General features: G+C 43.6%; 1 protein-coding gene across 2 annotated transcripts in view; it reads right to left on the reverse strand.

The window, feature by feature from the left end:
* CDK16 (cyclin dependent kinase 16) overlaps positions 1-20,076 on the reverse strand; it is a 75,386-nt gene extending 55,310 nt beyond the window's left edge. For both annotated transcript variants that reach the window (XM_068248691.1, XM_068248690.1), the window contains exon 1: positions 19,906-20,076. The gene's annotated coding sequence lies outside the window, so the exon portion shown is untranslated. The remainder of the gene's footprint in view (positions 1-19,905) is intronic.
* Between the last annotated feature and the right edge of the window lie 674 nt (positions 20,077-20,750).

Consider the following 20,750-nt stretch of genomic DNA (forward strand, 5'->3'; position numbering starts at 1 on the left):
GCAATCTGCACCTGCTGGAGCGTGACAGGTGAGCTCTCCATCCGGGCTGCACGTATGCAACAAAGCAGTCCAGCAGCAGCCAGGAGCGGCCCGGGGGAGGGCTGGTGGAAGCCCCAGGTAAGTATAAAACCTGAGACCTCTTTGGTCTCAGGTACACTATAAACAGCTAATGAGTTTGTGACACAGCTGAGAAGGTAACGCAAAGTTGTACAGAGGCGCCAGTAGGATAAAAGTCACTAAAACGTTAAAATATTCGGGCTGCGGTGATGGACCAGCCAACCCCAAACAGACACATGTACTGTCGATTTAAAGCAGTAACAATTTATTCATATACTCTCAAGAAAAGATGCAACGCGTTTCGCAGGTAAAGTCCCGCTTCTTCAGGCAATAAATAACAGGAGTGATACACAGCATGGAGTCAAGAGAAAGCTTGGCATCTCTGTAAGGATGGGGAAGGTAAGGATGGGGAAGGTAAGGATGGGGATGATCATTTCTTTGACAATTTACAACTCACAAGTTATCAAGTCACGAGCCGGCCACAGAGGACATCAAAGAAAAACTTCAATGAGAACTATTTGAATTAAAAATAGCAATACGTGACAGCACTGTTACCAACTGCTATCACACAACTGCTAATACAATAACCTCTTTTAGATATGCTCCCCATGTTCACTGAGATTGTGAGCTCCTTTAAGACAACACAATTATATTGCACTTTTCTCCTAGTGGACTCAAAGCACTTCAGGGCTGCAGCCACTAGGGCGCGCACCACGGGCAACCAGGATCATTAGGTAGCCTCGCCTTAACCAGTACACTATTCAGCTGACCTTTATTAGTGGACCTGAACTCTTGCACAGGACAGAAGGAAGACAGAGAGAAAGATACCCTGTCTGTTTTGAGAGTTTAACCTGTGTAATTCCCCTCATATGTGCTGTGACTAATCACAAGTGTAATTTGATCTATTCAGCTGTGTCAGCTCAGGAATCTCCCCTGCCTTGGCAGACACAGCTAATATGTAAACACAGGATGTTAACCCTCAGGGCCTGATTCACAAAGCGGTGATAACCAAGTTATCACGCCTACAAGACTTTAGGCGTGATAACCTTTGCACCGCTGAGTTAGCACCACTTTGTGCTGGTGATCGTGCGCAATGTTTTGCGCGAGCAGCGCCCATAAGGTTTCATGGGCGAACTTTGCGCGCGGGAATTTGCGCGAGTTTCTTCTTATCACGCCTAAACTGAGTTTAGGCGTGATAAAGGGCTTTTCACTGGCATGCAAACAGTTTGCACCGCTTTGTGAATCAGGCCCTCTGTCTGCTTCCATGAAAGCAGGAAGTAGACACCCTGCAGATGTGTTGCAGGATTTGTATCAGCCATAACAAAGAAATGTTTTTCTTTTTTTAGAGCAGAGAGGAAGTTTAGTTCAGGTCCGTTTTAAGGGGGCAATAAGTGTATTCTGGTCCGCCTAGATTCTCAATGTGTGGTACGCATACCACAGGGAATACTTCTGATGGATTCAGGGGGTACTCGGGCTTGATATAGTTAATTTTACATAAGAAATTGAAAGGTTTTTTTTAGAATGTGATAATTCAAATAAATCATATACCAAACACCACCAAATTAGAATTGTAGCTAACTAAACGCAATAGTAAGCACTTGGAAATTGTTTAGAAACTATTACCATGTACCACTAGTAAATATATCTGTGTCAAGGGGTACTTGAGATCATCTTTACCACACCAGGGGGTACCGTACTTAGTTAACACAGGCTACCAAACGAGGTACATACCAATAAAATGTTGAGAAAAAACAGCTGTAGAGAACCTCAAAAAATGCAGAACATGACCCAACTGAGCGTTCTCAAACTCTTGCAGCTGACAGTGGCTACAAATGCTGCCATTCTGTTAGATCACATACCAACCAGATTGTGTATGTTTCCCCAGCAGATCAGTTTCCTCAGCGGATCCGAGATGAACTTTTACTCATTGCATAATTGTGTTCCTTCAATATAGTTTATAGGGCATTCCTCAAGCCAAATACATTTTTGTTTTAGTACTCTAATTCCCTATAAACTAAACAAGCCTCGCCCACAGCTCCTCCAAAACGCCAAGGCACTCTGAGCCTTAGTAGCAAGGGCTTATGGGAGCTCAGTCTGGGCAGGAGGAGGTTACTAGCCAGAGATTTCAGAGGCAGAGGGGAGTGATTTTTGTCACAGGCTAGGGGTGGTGTTGTGTCTGATTACGCTGCCTGAGGATTTGCGCTGCTCCGCATGCGCAGTAGGAGACAGTGCGGCCACATTTCCTATAGAATGATGCTGCTGGAGGTAAAATACTAATATCTCCGCTCCTACACCTTTTACACTCCCCAAATTTTCAGGGTAGGGAGGGGACCCCCAGAACGACCTCTATGCCAAATTGCAGCCCCCCAAGACCCGCTGGTTCCCGAGATACATTTCTCTAATCTATCTCCTGAACCAGCGGGTCTCGAGGGCTGCAATTTGGCATAGAGGTCGTTCGGGGGATCCCCTCCCTACCCTAAAAATTTAGGGAGTGTAAGAGGTGTGAGAGCGGAGATATTTCGTATTTTATCTCCAGCAGCATCATTAACTTCACACTGAGCATGCGTGCTACTCAATGTGGAAGGGAGCTTCCGGGCAGCGCAATCAGACATTACAGTGGAGATGCAGTTGCAGATTATCTGTGTAATGATGACAAACAGAACATGGCCGCTCTCATTGCATCACAGGATTAAATCATGATAAACTTTTGAAGCTGTATGCAGTCAGATTTGCTGTGTAAACTATCTAAACTTTAGATAAGATATATACTGTAGACAAGTTACTTGTTATAGTTAGTTTTTCATCTCGGATCTGCTTTAAAAGGACAACTTAAAGAGGAACTTCAGTAAAAATAATGTAATAAAAAAAGTGCTTCATTTTTACAGTAATTATGTATAAATGATTTGCCCATTGTAAAATCCTTCCTCTCCCTGATTTACATTCTGGAATTTATTACATGGAGACATTTTTACTGTTAGCAGGTTATGTCAGTGGAAGGAGATGCTGCTTGCTTTTTTTTGGGCAGTTGGAAACAGCTGTAAACAGCTGTGATTTCCCACAATGCAACAAGGCTCCCACAGTGTGATGTTAGAACCATGGTCCTGACATCACACCTACAATTACTAGGTAATGCCTAATGATGTTGATCCAGGGATTTTATCTGATTGTCATCTGGAGTCGGGAAGGAATTTTTCCCTTTAGGGGCTAATTGGACCATGCCTTGTAAGGGTTTTTTCGCCTTCCTCTGGATCAACAGGGATATGTGAGGAAGCAGGATGGTGTTGTACTTTATACTGGTTGAACTCGATGGACGTATGTCTTTTTTCAACCAAAATAACTATGTAACTAAGAGGGGTTTCACCACAATATCAGCCATACAGAGCCCCCTGATGATCAGTTTGTGAAAAGGAGAAGATTTATCAGGGGAAAAGGGGTATCAGCTACTGATTGGGATGAAGTTCAATTCTTGGTTACGGTTTCTCTTTAAATGAGAGGTATAGGGAGGCTGCCATATTTATTTCCTTTTAAAGGGAAACTGATGCGAGGAGGATATGGAGGTGGTCATATTTTTAATTTATTTCCTTTTAAGTAACACCAGTTGCCTGGCTATCCTGCTGATCCTGTGCCTCAGATACTTTTAGCCACAGACCCTGAACAAGCATGAAGCAGATCAGGTGTTTCAAATATTATTATCAGACCTGACAAGATTAGCTGCATGCCTTGTTTCTGGTGTAATTCAGACACTACTGCAGCCAAATAGACCGACAGGGCTGCCAGGTAACTGGTATTGTTTAAAAGGAAATAAATATAGCAGCCTCCATATGCTTCTTAATTCATGTTCCCTTTAAAGGGATACTTAAGTCAAAAATAAAAAATGATTTTTACTCACCTGGGGCATCCCTCAGCCCCCTGAAGCTGTATGGTGCCCTCGCAGCCTCGCTCCGATCCTCCTGTCCACGCCGGCGGCTACTTCCGGGTTCGGCGACAGCCGCTGACAGGCTGGGAATGCGAGTGATTCTCCGCGTTCTCAGCCGCTATATCACCCTCTATGTTGCTATGTAGCGTATTACATATGCGCTTTTGCTGCATAGAGGGTGATATAGCGGCTGGGAACGCGGAGAATCACTCGCGTTCCCAGCCTGTCAGCGGCTGTTGCCGAACCCGGAAGTAGCCGCCGGCGTGGACAGGAGGATCGGAGCGAGGCTGCGAGGGCACCATACAGCTTCAGGGGGCTGAGGGATGCCCCAGGTGAGTAAAAATCATTTTTTATTTTTGACTTAAGTATCCCTTTAAGCAACACCTAGCTGATCTGCTGATCCTCTGCCTCTAATACTTTTAACTATAAAAATCTTGAACAAGCATGCAGCAGATCATAGGAAATGTGATCTTTTCCATGGATCTTAATGATCTTATCAAAAATATGAATGTTGCTTTAAAAAAACAACAACATTGCATTGTTAATGGGCATCTTCACCCTCTAACCATGTTTTCTGCTATTGCCGAGCTGTGAATACTAATCTCCAAAGCAGAAACACCCAGTAGAGTCAGTGTGTGCTGAGCCAGTCCTCCCTGCGCTTCTGTACACCTGACTGACTCACTAAGCTAACTCCTTCCCTCCATGCATAAACATCACCACTTTCACTCCATAACCATGTCCTGTCCACAGCTTGTAAAGCAGCCTGCAGGAGGAGATTGCTCCAAGCACACGCATTCTCCCCTGCTGACACCTTCTGTGCCTGACAGGAAAATGGCTGCAAGAGCTTTGAAGTGAACCAGAAAAAAAAATGAGCCAGATACTTACCTAAGGAAGGGAAAGGCTCTGGGTCCTATAGAGCCTTCATGCTCCTCTCACGGTCCCCGCGTTCCAGCGCAGTGCTCCCCCCGCTAACAGTATTCAACCAACTGGTCAAACACTGCTCCTCTGCCGCCAAAGACGGGCCGCTCCATAGTGAGCCCACGCGGGCTCCCGAACACTGCTAAAGCCTCCCGCGGTGGAGAATTCAAACAGGGAGACAGTTTTTAAAGGGCAACTGAAGCAAGCAGGATATGGAGGTTGCCATATTTCTTTTCTTTTAAACAATACCAGTTGCCTGGCTGTCCTGCTGATCCTCTGCCTCTAATTCTTTTAGCAGTAGACCCTGAACAGGCATGCAGCAGATTAAGTGTCATTATTGTCAGATCTGACAACATTAGCTGCATGCTTGTTCCTGGTGTTATTCAGACACCACCGCAGCTCACTTTCCGTTTTGACGACTACAGCCACTGCGCCTGCGTGTCCATGCGCATCCTCGCCGAGAGCGTCCTGCGCAGGCGCTGTATGTTATCTCGTACTGCGACTGCGCAGGACTCTCCCGGTGACATAAGCAGGAGCGAGGACACGCACGGACGCGCCGACGCGGACAAATTGTAAGTCAGCCAAATGTAAAGTGAGCCGCTGCGGGGGACCGGCGAGGGACAGGACATCTGCAGGGAGCCGGTAGAAGCCCCAGGTAAGTGAAACTTTAAAAAAAAAAACCTTAAAGAACCCCATTACAGCTTCCCATTAGCTTTAAAGTGGACCTGAACTCAAAACTTCCTCTCTGCTCTAAAAGATAAGCACCAACTTAATAACTTTTAAAGAAAAACAGGTCTTTGTTAAAGCTTATACAAATCCTGCAATAAATCTACAGTGTGTCTACTTCCTGCTTTCATGAAAGCAGACATAGGGTTAACATCCGATGCTTACAATTTAAGCCAGCTGACACAACTGAGAGATCAAATTACACATGTAATTAGTCATAGATTGGTGGGGGGATTAGACAGGCTAAATACTCTCTAAATACATACAGGGTGTATTTCTCTCTGTTTTCCTTCTGTCCTGTGCAAGAGTTCAGGTCCACTTTAAAGCACCCCCGGAAGTGAGAGGGATATGGGAGGCTGCCACATTCATTTCCTTTTACGCAATGCAAATTTCCTGGCATTCTGCTGATCTTTCTGGCATCACTAGTGTCTGAATCACACACCTGAAACAAGCATGCGGCAAATGCATAAATCTTAAAGGGGAACTGAAGAGAGAGGTATATGGAGGCTGTCATGTTTATTTCCTTTTAAGCAATACCAGTTGCCTGGCAGCCCTGCTGATCCTCTGCCTCTAATACTATTAACCATAGCCCCTGAACAAGCATTCAGCAGATCAGGGGCTTGATTCACAAAGCGGTGCTAACAGTTAGCACGCTGGTGAAAAGCCCTTTATCACGCCTAAACTCAGTTTAGGCATGATAAGTTTAGGTGTGATAAGTTTAAGCACCAACTGGGTTAGTACCGCAGTGCTGATCTAAAGTTTTGCGCTAGCAAAGTCTGGTGCATTTCGCATAGAGTTTAATGGCGCTGCTTTGCATGCGGGACTTTGCACGCTATCTACACTTATCTAAACTTAGCATGCCTAAACTTATCATGCCTAAACTTATCACGCCTAAACTTATCACGCCTAAACTGGCTTTTCACCAGCATGGTGCAATGGTTATCACGCCTAAAGTCTCTAACTGGGTTAGCACCGCTTTGTGAATCGAGCCCCAGGTGTTTCAGTGGTTCAGACTTTAAAGTCAGATCTCACAAGACTAGCTGCATGCTTGTTTCTGGTGTTATTCAGATACTACTGCAGAGAAATAGACCAGCAGGGCTGCCAGGCAACTGGTATTGATTAAAAGGAAATAAACATGACAGCCTCCATATAGCTCTCTCTTCAGTTCCCCTTTAAAGGACACCTGAAGTGAGAGACATGTGGAGGATGACATACTTCAGACATGGGCAAACTTGGCCCTCCAGCTGTTAAGGAACTACAAGTCCCACAATGCATTTGCCTTTATGAGTCATGACTGTGGCTGTCAGACTCCTGCAATGCATTGTGGGACTTGTAGTTCCTTAACAGCTGGAGGGCCGAGTTTGCCCATGCCCGTTTTAGACAATGTACATTGCGTGGCTATCCTGCTGATCCTCTTCCATTAGCATGGAAACTGGGCCGAATCCGCAGAGTTTCCCCGCAGGCAAATCGCAGGGAAACTCTGCCACAGGGAGTAATAGCGCCGCCGGCCAAACCACTTGTGCTAGCGATTCAGCCGGCATTTCCATCCGAAGTTGTGTGGGAGGCTGCGAATCCCATAGCCGTGCATGGCACAGCTGAGGGGATTCGTCTGCATACCCGCAGACCCGGAAGTGCCGCCACGCGTGGAAATGGGCCCTAATACTTTTAGCCATAGACCCAGAACAAGCATGCAGACCGTGTATTCCTGACTAAAGCCGGACTGGATTAGCTGCATGCTTGTTTCTGGTGTGATTTAGACACTACTGCAGCCAAACAGATCTGCAGGACAGAGGAAAGGAAAACACAAGTTCAGCAGGACAGCCAAGCAATGTGCATTGATTAAGAGGAAATAAATACCTGAGCTTCCATATCCTTTGAGGTGCACAGTCACACACTATAACTGCTGTCCTCAATGACAGAACTTTCTCTCATTATCATAAGGCTGTTCAGACTACAAGGGGGAGGGAAATAGAGCTGTCAGAAGGCCATCAATTAGGTATTTAAGGACTAGTGCACATGACCTTTGTCTTCAACTCAATTTTAGGTCATAGCAGGTCATGATCCATCTATATCAGTTCACTGGGGTCAACCTAAACTCAAACTGAAAACAAAGTGGTCGGCTGACATCAACCTGCAGTCAAACCACTGATGAGCAATGGGTGAACAATCCAATATGGAAGTCTGAAGGAAGCGAGGAGACAGTTCCACTGGGAATCAAAGAAACTAGTGATGGGTCGTTCGCGAACGAGCCGGCTCTTTGCTGTGAACGACAAGAGCCGGTTCTCGGTTTTGAAAGAGCCGATGCCTCAGCCGCCCCACACAGCTCTGATTTGCTGTGTAATAAAGGGCGAGGAGGCATGCTGGGAGATGTAGTCCTCCTCTTGCAGCTTGTCGGAGTGTATGGAGCAGAGCAGTAGCAGGAGGGATTGCCCCAGTCAGAGAAGCAGTCTGGAGTTGTCATGGAGACGGGGGCGGGGCTTTTACTCTGATTCTGAGTGGCGTCTAGTGATATTTAATGAAGAGCCGATTGAGAGCCGTAAGAGCCGGCTCTTTAATGGGAGCCGATTCAGAAGAGCCGATTCTCTGAGAAGAGCCGGAATTCCCATCACTAAAAGAAACACTCAAAAATGATGCACCAGACGTAACGCGCTGTCAACCTGCATACGTCCAGCTCTCTGATAAACTAACGTCAAGGTGAAATCAGATGATGAACTGGTCAAAGGTCTATGCACACAAGACCTAAATGGAGATTTCATTAACATCAGCAAATGGAGGACCTTCTACACAGATTCAAAAATGAAAATAAGATTAGTCACTAATTAACTAGGAAAAAATCTGTGAATAGATCTTAAATATGATATGCAAGTCCTTCCACGAACCCACCCATTCTATTGTTTCAGTAAGTGCATTTTGAGCTGCCAGGAAGCAGCATCTGCACAAGGATCAGTCTTAAAGAGACACTGAAGCGAAAAAAAAAATGATATTATGATTTGTATGTGTAGTACAGCTAAGAAATAAAACATTAAGATCAGATACATCAGTCTAATTGTTTCCAGTACAGGAAGAGTTGAGAAACTCCAGTTATCTCTAACAAGCCATTAAGCTCTCCGACTAAGTTAGTCGTGGAGAGGGCTGTTATCTGACTTTTATTATCTCAACTGTAAGTGAACTGTTTACTTTTTCTCTGCTAGAGGAGAGGTCATTAGTTCACAGACTGCTCTGAAAGAATCATTTTGAATGCTGAGTGTTGTGTAATCTGCACATATTATAGAATAATGCAATGTTAGAAAAAACACTATATACCTGAAAATAAAAGTATGAGAATATTTTCTTTGCTGCTAATCTTCTAGTAATTATTCATAGTACACAACCAATTCATTATATCATATATTTTTTTTCGCTTCAGTGTCTCTTTAAATATGGCATCCAGGCTGATCACCAATAAACGTATGTGACCACGAACTGAGATCTGGGGAGTTTGGAGATGCAATTCATCAGAGTATGCCACATTCTCCAGTCGCTCCAGAGACCAGTACTGGCTACAGAAAATCACTGAGATTCAAATAAATCCCCCTTGCATGCACATTTCATGCAACTTGTATGCGTTTTAAACTTGTAGAAAAAAGAAAAAAAGAAGAAGAACACAGAGACCCCAAAAATAGTATAGTACGTTCAGGAAGCTACTGGTAGTAGTAAGGTGTATAAGAGCTTATACTCACAAATGTGGGTTACCACAAAGGCAACCAATGTATAGGCGGGTGGGGATGTTACGTCCTGACCCAGCTCAGGATAAGAAGTCGCTCTCTGTAGATAGGAAACAAGGGGTAACTACCCTCCATCAGGGGTGGACTTGGCAATACCAAGAGAAGCTTGAACAGAGGCGCCAGAATAGAGTAAAAACGTTTAAAAAGGGCGGCAGTGGTGGGCTAACCTCCCCAACAAGTAAAACACAGACCATGTTGATTAACGTTTCAACAAGATACTGTTTATTTAAGTACTCCACAATGCAACGCATTTCGCAGGTTTTTTCCCACTTCATCAGGCAATCAAAGCAGTAAGGAGTTTTTAAATTTTTTTTACTTCATTCTGGTGCCTCTGTTCAACTTCTCTTCATATTGTGTGCAATTTGGAACTGGACCAAATACCCCTCCTGGCGATTTTGCCTGGTCCTATGCCAAGCTGCTTTGCCTTCTTAGGGATGAGTGCACAGATCTTGCTGAACCCGGACTTTTGCATTGGAATTTCGCAATTTAGAATTGAAAGTTAAAATTTGTAATTCACGGAATAGATAGCTTCTAAATGTTACGTAAAATTACACGTCGTGCACAAACATTTTCATTCTCGTTAGTAGCGAAAAATGCCTACTGAGCGTGCTCAAGGGAAATGGATGTGAAAATTCTAAGTGAAAATGAGAAAACATGAAGCAAAATTGTAATCCATTGTAAACAAATGCTCGCCAACACTTACTCACCATAATTAATCTTATATGGTTAGTGCAAAAATATATTCACAGTACATTACAAGTTTGCGATTTTGCAATGCAAACTAGGAATCTGCAAAATTCTAAATTCAGTGCGCAGTTTAGGAATTTTGAGCCGATTCGGAATAAGCCAATTCCGACCATCCCTACTTATTGACCGCCCTCCAGCCGCCAGCTAAGGCTGTCCCACCGCACTGTAAAATGACAGGGGTGGGACTTATTATCAAACTGGCCAAATCAAAGCGCACAGAACGTTTTTAAAGGATACCCGAGGTGAGAGGTGTAATTAGAGGGTGCCATATTTATTTCCTTGTTAACAATGCCAGTTGCCTGGCAGCGAGTCAAAACCCTGGAACAAGCATATGGCTAACCCAGAGTACCTGATCTGCAGCGTGCCTGTTCAGGGTCTATGGCTAAAAAAAGAATTAGACACACAGGGTCAGTAGGACTGCCAGGCAGCTGGTATTGTTTAAAAAGAAATAAATATGGCAACCCTCCATTTACCTCTCACCTTGTGTATCCTTTAAGACTATTTGCACATCTGCTTCCCTGCCCTTCCTAAATAGTGTAATGTCAACCTCAATAAAGCTAAAATATTATTACTTTGTATTTATATACCACCAACATCTAGTACCCCAACCTGTCACCCCTTACCATGTCTATACATCCAGTACTCTATACCATAACCAGGCATTACCTGCTACTCCTATACATCTAGCACTCCAACCTGTCACCCCTTACCATGTATATACATCCAGTACTCTATACCATAACCAGGCATTGCCTGCTACTCCTATACATCTAGTACTCCAACCTGTCACCCCTTACCATGTATATACATCCAGTACTCTATACCATAACCTGGCATTACCTGCTACTCCTATACATCTAGTACTCCAACCTGTCACCCCTTACCATGTATATACATCCAGTACTCTATACCATAACCAGGCATTGCCTGCTACTCCTATACATCTAGTACTCCAACCTGTCACCCCTTACTATTACTATACATCCAGTACTCTATACCATAACCAGGTATTACCTGCTACTCCCATACATCTAGTACCCCAACCTGTCACCCCTTACTATTACTATACATCCAGTACTCTATACCATAACCAGTCATTACCTGCTACTCCTATACATCTAGTACTCCAACCTGTCACCCCTTACCATGTATATACATCCAGTACTCTATACCATAACCAGGCATTGCCTGCTACTCCTACACATCTAGCACTCCAACCTGTCACTCCTTACTATTACTATACATCCAGTGCTCTATACCATAACCAGTCATTACCTGCTACTCCTATACATCTAGTACTCCAACCTGTCACCCCTTACTATTACTATACATCCAGTACTCTATACCATAACCAGTCATTACCTGCTACTCCTATACATCTAGTACTCCAACCTATCACCCCTTACTATTACTATACATCCAGTACTCTATACCATAACCAGGTATTACCTGCTACTCCCATACATCTAGTACCCCAACCTGTCACCCCTTACCATTACTATACATCCAGTACTCTATACCAGTGTTTCTCAACATTTTATTGGTATGTACCCCTTTTAAAACCCTGTACTCACTAAACACCCCCTAGCATAGTAAACATTATCACACGTACCCCTTGACAAATATATATAAGTAATTGTAGTACATGATAATTGGTTCTAAACAATTTCCAAGCATTCACTATTGCTTTTAATTAGCTAAAATACTAATTTGGTGTTGTGTAAATAAGATTTATCATTTTCTAAAACTCTTAATTTGTTATTCTTGGTTAAGTATATCAAGCCCGAGTACCCCCTGGAACCATCAGAAGTACCCCCTGGGGTACACGTACCACACGTTGAGAACCTAGGCTCTATACCATAACCAGGTATTACCTGCTACTCCCATACATCTAGTACCCCAACCTGTCACCCCTTACTATTACTATACATCCAGTACTCTATACCATAACCAGGCATTGCCTGCTACTCCTATACATCTAGTACTCCAACCTGTCACCCCTTACCATTACTATACATCCAGTACACTATACCATAACCAGGTATTACCTGCTACTCCTATACATCTAGCACTCCAACCTGTCACCCCTTACTATTACTATACACCCAGTACTCTATACCATAACCTGGCATTACCTGCTACTCCTATACATCTAGCACTCCAACCTGTCACCCCTTACTATTACTATACATCCAGTACACTATACCATAACCAGGCATTACCTGCTACTCCTATACATCTAGTACCCCAACCTGTCATCCCTTACCATGTATATACATCCAGTACTCTATACCATAACCAGGCATTACCTGCTACTCCTATACATCTAGCACTCCAACCTGTCACCCCTTACCATTTCTATACATCCAGTACTCTATACCATAACCAGGCATTACCTGCTACTCCTATACATCTAGCACTCCAACCTGTCACCCCTTACCATTTCTATACATCCAGTACTCTATACCATAACCAGGCATTACCTGCTATTCCTATACATCTAGTACTCCAACCTGTCACCCCTCACAATTTCTATACATCCAGTACACTATACCATAACCTGGCATTACCTGCTACTCCTATACATCTAGTACCCCAACCTGTCATCCCTTACTATTACCATACATCTAATACTCTATACCATAACCTGGCATTACCTGCTACTCCTATACATCTAGTACCCCAACCTGTCATCCCTTACCATGTATATACATCCAGTACTCTATACCATAACCAGGCATTACTTGCTACTCCTATACATCTAGCACTCCAACCTGTCACCCCTTACCATGTATATACAGCCAGTACTCTATACCATAACCTGGCATTACCTGCTACTCCTATACATCTAGTACCCCAACCTGTCATCCCTTACCATGTATATACATCCAGTACTCTATACCATAACCAGGCATTACATGCTACTCCTATACATCTAGTACCCCAACCTGTCATCCCTTACCATGTATATACAGCCAGTACTCTATACCATAACCAGGCATTACATGCTACTCCTATACATCTAGCACTCCAACCTGTCACCCCTTACCATTTCTATACATCCAGTACTCTATACCATAACCTGGCATTACCTGCTACTCCTATACATCTAGTACCCCAACCTGTGATCCCTTACCATGTATATACATCCAGTACTCTATACCATAACCAGGCATTACCTGCTACTCCTATACAGCTAGTACCCCAACCTGTCATCCCTTACTATTACTATACATCTAGTACTCTATACCATAACCAGGCATTACCTGCTACTCCTATACATCTAGTACCCCAACCTGTCATCCCTTACCATGTCTGTACATCCAGTACTCTATACCATAACCAGGCATTACCTGCTACTGCTATACATCTAGTACCCCAACCTGTCATCCCTTACTATTGTCTGTACATCCAGTACTCTATACCATAACCAGGCATTACCTGCTACTGCTATACATCTAGTACCCCAACCTGTCACCCCTTGCCATTTCTATACATCCAGTATTCTATACCATAACCAGGCATTGCCTGTTACTCCTATACATCTAGTACCACAACCTGTCATCCCTTACTATTACTATACATCTAGTACTCTATACCATAACCTGGCATTACCTGCTACTCCTATACATCTAGTACCCCAACCTGTCACCCCTTACTATTACTATACATCCAGTACTCTATACCATAACCAGGTATTATCTGCTACTCCTATACATCTAGCACTCCAGCCTGTCACCCCTTACTATTACTATACATCCAGTACTCTATACCATAACCAGGTATTACCTGCTACTCCTATACATCTAGCACTCCAGCCTGTCACCCCTTACTATTACTATACATCCAGTACTCTATACCAGAACTAGGCATTACCTGCTACTCCTACACATCTAGTACCCCAACCTGTCACCCCTTACTATTACTATACATCTAGTACTCTATACCATAGGTTCTCAACGTGTGGTACGTGTACCCCAGGGGCTACTTCTGATGGTACCAGGGGGTACTCAGGCTTGATATACTTAACTAAAAATAACAAATTTAGAGTTTTAGAAAATGATAAATCTTATTTAAACAGCAAAAATTTAGTATTTTAGCTAATTAAAAGCAATAGTAAATGCTTGGAAATTGTTTAGAGCCAATTATAATGTACTACGATTAAATATATATTTGTCAAGGGGTACGTGTGATAATGTTTACCATGCTAGGGGGTACTTGGTGAGTACAGGATTTTAAAAGGGGTACATACCAATAAAATGTTGAGAAACACTGCTCTATACCATAACCAGGCATTACCTGCTACTGCTATACATCTAGCACTCCAACCTGTCACCTCTTACCATTTCTATACATCGGGTGCTCCATAGCACAACCAGGCATTACCTGCTACTCCTATACATCTAGCACTACACCCTGTCACCCCTTACTATTACTATACATCCAATACTCTATACCATAACCAGGCATTACCTGCTACTCCTATACATCTAGCACTCCAGCCTGTCACCTCTTACCATGTCTGTACATCCAGTACTCTATACCATAACCAGGCATTACCTGCTACTGCTATACATCTAGTACCCCAACCTGTCATCCCTTACCATGTCTGTACATCCAGTACTCTATACCATAACCAGGCATTGCCTGCTACTCCTACACATCTAGCACTCCAACCTGTCACCCCTTACTATTACTATACATCTAGTACTCTATACCATAACCTGGCATTACCTGCTACTCCTATACATCTAGTACCCCAACCTGTCATCCCTTACCATGTATATACATCCAGTACTCTATACCATGACCAGGCATTGCCTGCTACTCCTACACATCTAGCACTCCAACCCGTCACCCCTGTGCCATTTCTGTACATCCAGTACTCTAGTCTATACCATAACCAGGCATTACCTGCTACTGCTATACATCTAGCACTCCAACCTGTCACCTCTTACCATTTCAATACATCCGGTGCTCCATACCATAACCAGGCATTACCTGCTACTCCTATACATCTAGCACTACACCCTGTCACCCCTTACTATTACTATACATCCAGTACACTATACCATAACCAGGCATTACCTGCTACTGCTATACATCTCGTACCCCAACCTGTCACTTCTTACCATGTCTGTACATCCAGTACTTTATATCATAACCAGGCATTACATGCTACTCCTATACATCTAGCACTCCAAGCTGTCACCCCTTACTATTACTATACATCTAATACTCTATACCATAACCTGGCATTACCTGCTACTCCTATACATCTAGTACCCCAACCTGTCATCCCTTACCATGTATATACATCCAGTACTCTATACCATAACCAGGTATTACCTGCTACTCCTATACATCTAGTACTCCAACCTGTCACCCCTTACTATTACTATACATCCAGTACTCTATACCATAACCAGGCATTACCTGCTACTCCTATACATCTAGCACTCCAACCTGTCACCCCTTACCATTTCTATACATCCAGTACTCTATACCATAACCTGGCATTACCTGCTACTCCTATACATCTAGTACCCCAACCTGTCATCCCTTACCATGTATATACATCCAGTACTCTATACCATAACCAGGAATTACCTGCTACTCCTATACAGCTAGTACCCCAACCTGTCATCCCTTACTATTACTATACATCTAGTACTCTATACCATAACCAGGCATTACCTGCTACTCCTATACATCTCGTACCCCAACCTGTCACCTCTTACCATGTCTGTACATCCAGTACTTTATATCATAATCAGGCATTACATGCTACTCCTATACATCTAGCACTCCAACCTGTCACCCCTTACTATTACTATACATCTAATACTCTATACCATAACCTGGCATTACCTGCTACTCCTATACATCTAGTACTCCAACCTGTCACCCCTTACCATTTCTGTACATCCAGTACTTTATACCATAACCAGGCATTGCCTGCTACTCCTATACATCTAGTACCCCAACCTGTCACCCCTTACTATTACTATACATCCAGTACTTTATACCATAACCAGGCATTGCCTGCTACTCCTATACATCTAGTACCCCAACCTGTCACCCCTTACTATTACTATACATCCAGTACTCTATACCATAACCAGGCATTGCCTGCTACTCCTATACATCTAGTACCCCAACCTGTCACCCCTTACTATTACTATACATCCAGTACTCTATACCATAACCAGGTATTATCTGCTACTCCTATACATCTAGTACCCCAACCTGTCACCTCTTACCATTTCTGTACATCCAGTACTTTATACCATAACCAGGCATTACCTGCTACTCCTATACATCTAGTACTCCAACCTGTCACCCCTTACCATTTCTGTACATCCAGTACTTTATACCATAACCAGGCATTACCTGCTACTCCTATACATCTAGTACTCCAACCTGTCACCCCTTACCATTTCTGTACATCCAGTACTTTATACCATAACCAGGCATTGCCTGCTACTCCTATACATCTAGTACCCCAACCTGTCACCCCTTACTATTACTATACATCCAGTACTCTATACCATAACCAGGCATTACCTGCTACTCCTATACATCTAGTACCCCAACCTGTCACCTCTTACCATTTCTGTACATCCAGTACTTTATACCATAACCAGGCATTACCTGCTACTCCTATACATCTAGTACTCCAACCTGTCACCCCTTACCATTTCTGTACATCCAGTACTTTATACCATAACCAGGCATTGCCTGCTACTCCTATACATCTAGTACCCCAACCTGTCACCCCTTACTATTACTATACATCCAGTACTCTATACCATAACCAGGTATTACCTGCTACTCCTATACATCTAGTACTCCAACCTGTCACCTCTTACCATGTCTGTACATCCAGTACTCTATACCATAACCTGGCATTACCTGCTACTCCTATACATCTAGTACTCCAACCTGTCACCCCTTACTATTACTATACATCCAGTACTCTATACCATAACCAGGCATTGCCTGCTACTCCTATACATCTAGTACCCCAACCTGTCACCCCTTACTATTACTATACATCCAGTACTCTATACCATAACCAGGCATTACCTGCTACTCCTATACATCTAGCACTCCAACCTGTCACCCCTTACCATTTCTGTACATCCAGTACTTTATACCATAACCAGGCATTGCCTGCTACTCCTATACATCTAGTACTCCAACCTGTCACCTCTTACCATTTCTATACATCCAGTACTCTATACCATAACCAGGCATTGCCTGCTACTCCTATACATCTAGTACCCCAACCTGTCACCCCTTACCATTTCTATACACCCAGTACTCTATACCATAACCAGGCATTACCTGCTACTCCTATACATCTAGCACTCCAACCTGTCACCCCTTGTCATTACTATACATCCAGTACTCTATACCATAACCAGGCATTACCTGCTACTGCTATACATCTAGCACTCCAACCTGTCACCTCTTACCATTTCTATACATCCGGTGCTCCATACCATACCCAGGCATTACCTGCTACTCCTATACATCTAGTACCCCAACCAGTCACCCCTTACTATTACTATACATCCAGTACTCTACACCATACCCAGGCATTACCTTATACTCCTATACATCTAGCACTCTTACCATTTCTATACATCCGGTGCTCTATACCATAACCAGGTATTACCTGCTACTCCTATACATCTAGTACTCCAACCTGTCACCTCTTACCATGTCTGTACATCCAGTACTCTATACCATAACCTGGCATTGCCTGCTACTCCTATACATCTAGTACTCCAACCTGTCACCCCTTACTATTGCTATACATCCAGTACTCTATACCATAACCAGGCATTACCTGCTACTCCTATACATCTAGCACTCCAACCTGTCACCCCTTACCATTTCTGTACATCCAGTACTTTATACCATAACCAGGCATTACCTGCTACTCCTATACATCTAGTACCCCAACCTGTCACCCCTTACTATTACTATACATCCAGTACTCTATACCATAACCAGGCATTGCCTGCTACTCCTATACATCTAGTACTCCAACCTGTCACCCCTTACTATTACTATACACCCAGTACTCTATACCATAACCAGGTATTACCTGCTACTCCTATACATCTAGTACTCCAACCTGTCACCTCTTACCATGTCTGTACATCCAGTACTCTATACCATAACCTGGCATTACCTGCTACTCCTATACATCTAGTACTCCAACCTGTCACCCCTTACTATTACTATACATCCAGTACTCTATACCATAACCAGGCATTGCCTGCTACTCCTATACATCTAGTACCCCAACCTGTCACCCCTTACTATTACTATACATCCAGTACTCTATACCATAACCAGGCATTGCCTGCTACTCCTATACATCTAGTACTCCAACCTGTCACCCCTTACTATTACTATACACCCAGTACTCTATCCCATAACCAGGTATTACCTGCTACTCCTATACATCTAGTACCCCAACCTGTCACCTCTTACCATGTCTGTACATCCAGTACTCTATACCATAACCAGGCATTACCTGCTACTCCTATACATCTAGTACTCCAACCTGTCACCTCTTACCATTTCTATACATCCAGTACTCTATACCATAACCAGGCATTGCCTGCTACTCCTATACATCTAGTACCCCAACCTGTCACCCCTTACCATTTCTATACACCCAGTACTCTATACCATAACCAGGCATTGCCTGCTACTCCTATACATCTAGCACTCCAGCCCTCCTCACTTCTGTACATCCAGTACTCCACTGTACTAAGACCAAACATCCACTGTTGTTTCTATACATTCAGTCCTCTTCTATACCATACTAAGATATCCTGTACATCCAGTCCTTTTATACTGTACTCATACATACACATCCATTTCCTCCATTATACCAGTGTTGCCAACTCATCCCTTTAATTACTGACACATGAATTATACAGGTTTTGTGGCTATCTAGATGCAGTGAAGACACTGATTATGTGCAAATAGCCCCAGAACCTGTATAACTTAGATGTGTCAGTAATTAAAGGGATGAGTTGGCAACACTGCATTATACCATAACCAGACCTTCTCTGATATTACTATAGCTTTGTTCCCTGCACTATACCATAACTACACCTTCTGTAGTACACCTATACATTCATCCCTTACTGTACACTTACCCATATACCCCCTGAAATATATATATATATCCCACCTTCCAGTATACTATAACAGACAAAGGCGGTTAGAAGTACATATGCAGCCCTATACACCATTAACAGACATTTTCTATCTCTGTACATCCGGTCTCCCCGTTATACCCAGATAATATGTATGTTTCCTATACATCCAGTTCCTGATACTGTGCTATTCCTATACAAGCAGCCCCCACACAGCTAAAACTGACATCTTCTTCTGTCTCTGTACATTCAGCCCCCACTCTGACATCTCATGCCAATTCTATACATCCGTGCACTGTAATCAGAGATCCTCTGCGTCCAGTCCTGCTATTAAATCCCCATGCCTGTCTCCATCAAAGCTCAAGTCGCCCTCTATGATCACCGTACATATTCTGCTATACCATTACCTGGCACCTCCTGCCATTCTATCCATGCAGCTGTAGGTATTTCTGCCCCAGCTAATCCTGCCCAGTGTAGCAGTGTGATGACATCCTGATCAGCCCCCCTTTCCCTGGGATGCCACATCCTACCCCTGCCCCCGTGTGCGGCATGCAGTGATCATAGGTGGTGGTGGAGGGGGGGCTCTCACCCTGTGTCTGCAGTGCAGGGGGTCAGTGACATGTAGCAGAAGGTCAATGACATGGAGAAGGCCCGGCCAGTTCTCTGTAATCCTCAGCCATTGTTCCTGTGCAATGCTCCCCCTCCTCCTCCTGCTGCTTGCTGTCCATCTCTCCTCCTCCTCCTGCTGTCCTGGGTACTCAGCGGCCTCCTCTTCCTGCCCCCCTCCCTGCCCTGCTGTGTCTGGTGCGCGTGCGCCGCCTGCTCTCTGCTCAAACGTTCCAAACGTTCTATTATTATTATGTAAACAAAAGAGGGCAAACAGTGAAACATTGTCAGTGACGCTCATCCGTGGATAATTATACCTACAGATCGCCTCTCCCTGCCCCATTGTGTGTCCGAGGGCGATAGGCGTCTCATTATCTGCAGGTTACATATGTTCAGCGTACACCCTGATAACCCTGCACTGCTCCTATGCACAATCTACAGCAGCTCAATCTACAGCACTCACTCTGCAGCTGTGTGGTATTTCAGGACCTCGCTTTATTATCTGTAGGGCACTGGTAATGCAATGTACTTATGCAAAGGCAAAACCAACTTATTAATTTTTAAAAGTTGCGATAAATATAGGACATTGCCTGCTATTTTGTTTTTATATATATATATATATATATATATATATATATATAACATATATTGGACAACCTTGTTAATCATCATGATTTTTCTGTATAAATCGGTTGTTACGATAAAAATTGTCAGTTAAATATATCAAACTAGCGGACCCGCGGCGTAGCATAAGAGGGAAGTGGGCAGGAAGGGGTTATTGGGCACAGCGGTGGGGAGAGGGGGTCGGAACCTCACCTGGAACCCCCA

This window comes from Hyperolius riggenbachi, chromosome 8 (assembly GCF_040937935.1).
Source record: "Hyperolius riggenbachi isolate aHypRig1 chromosome 8, aHypRig1.pri, whole genome shotgun sequence".
NCBI classification, from domain to species: domain Eukaryota; kingdom Metazoa; phylum Chordata; class Amphibia; order Anura; family Hyperoliidae; genus Hyperolius; species Hyperolius riggenbachi.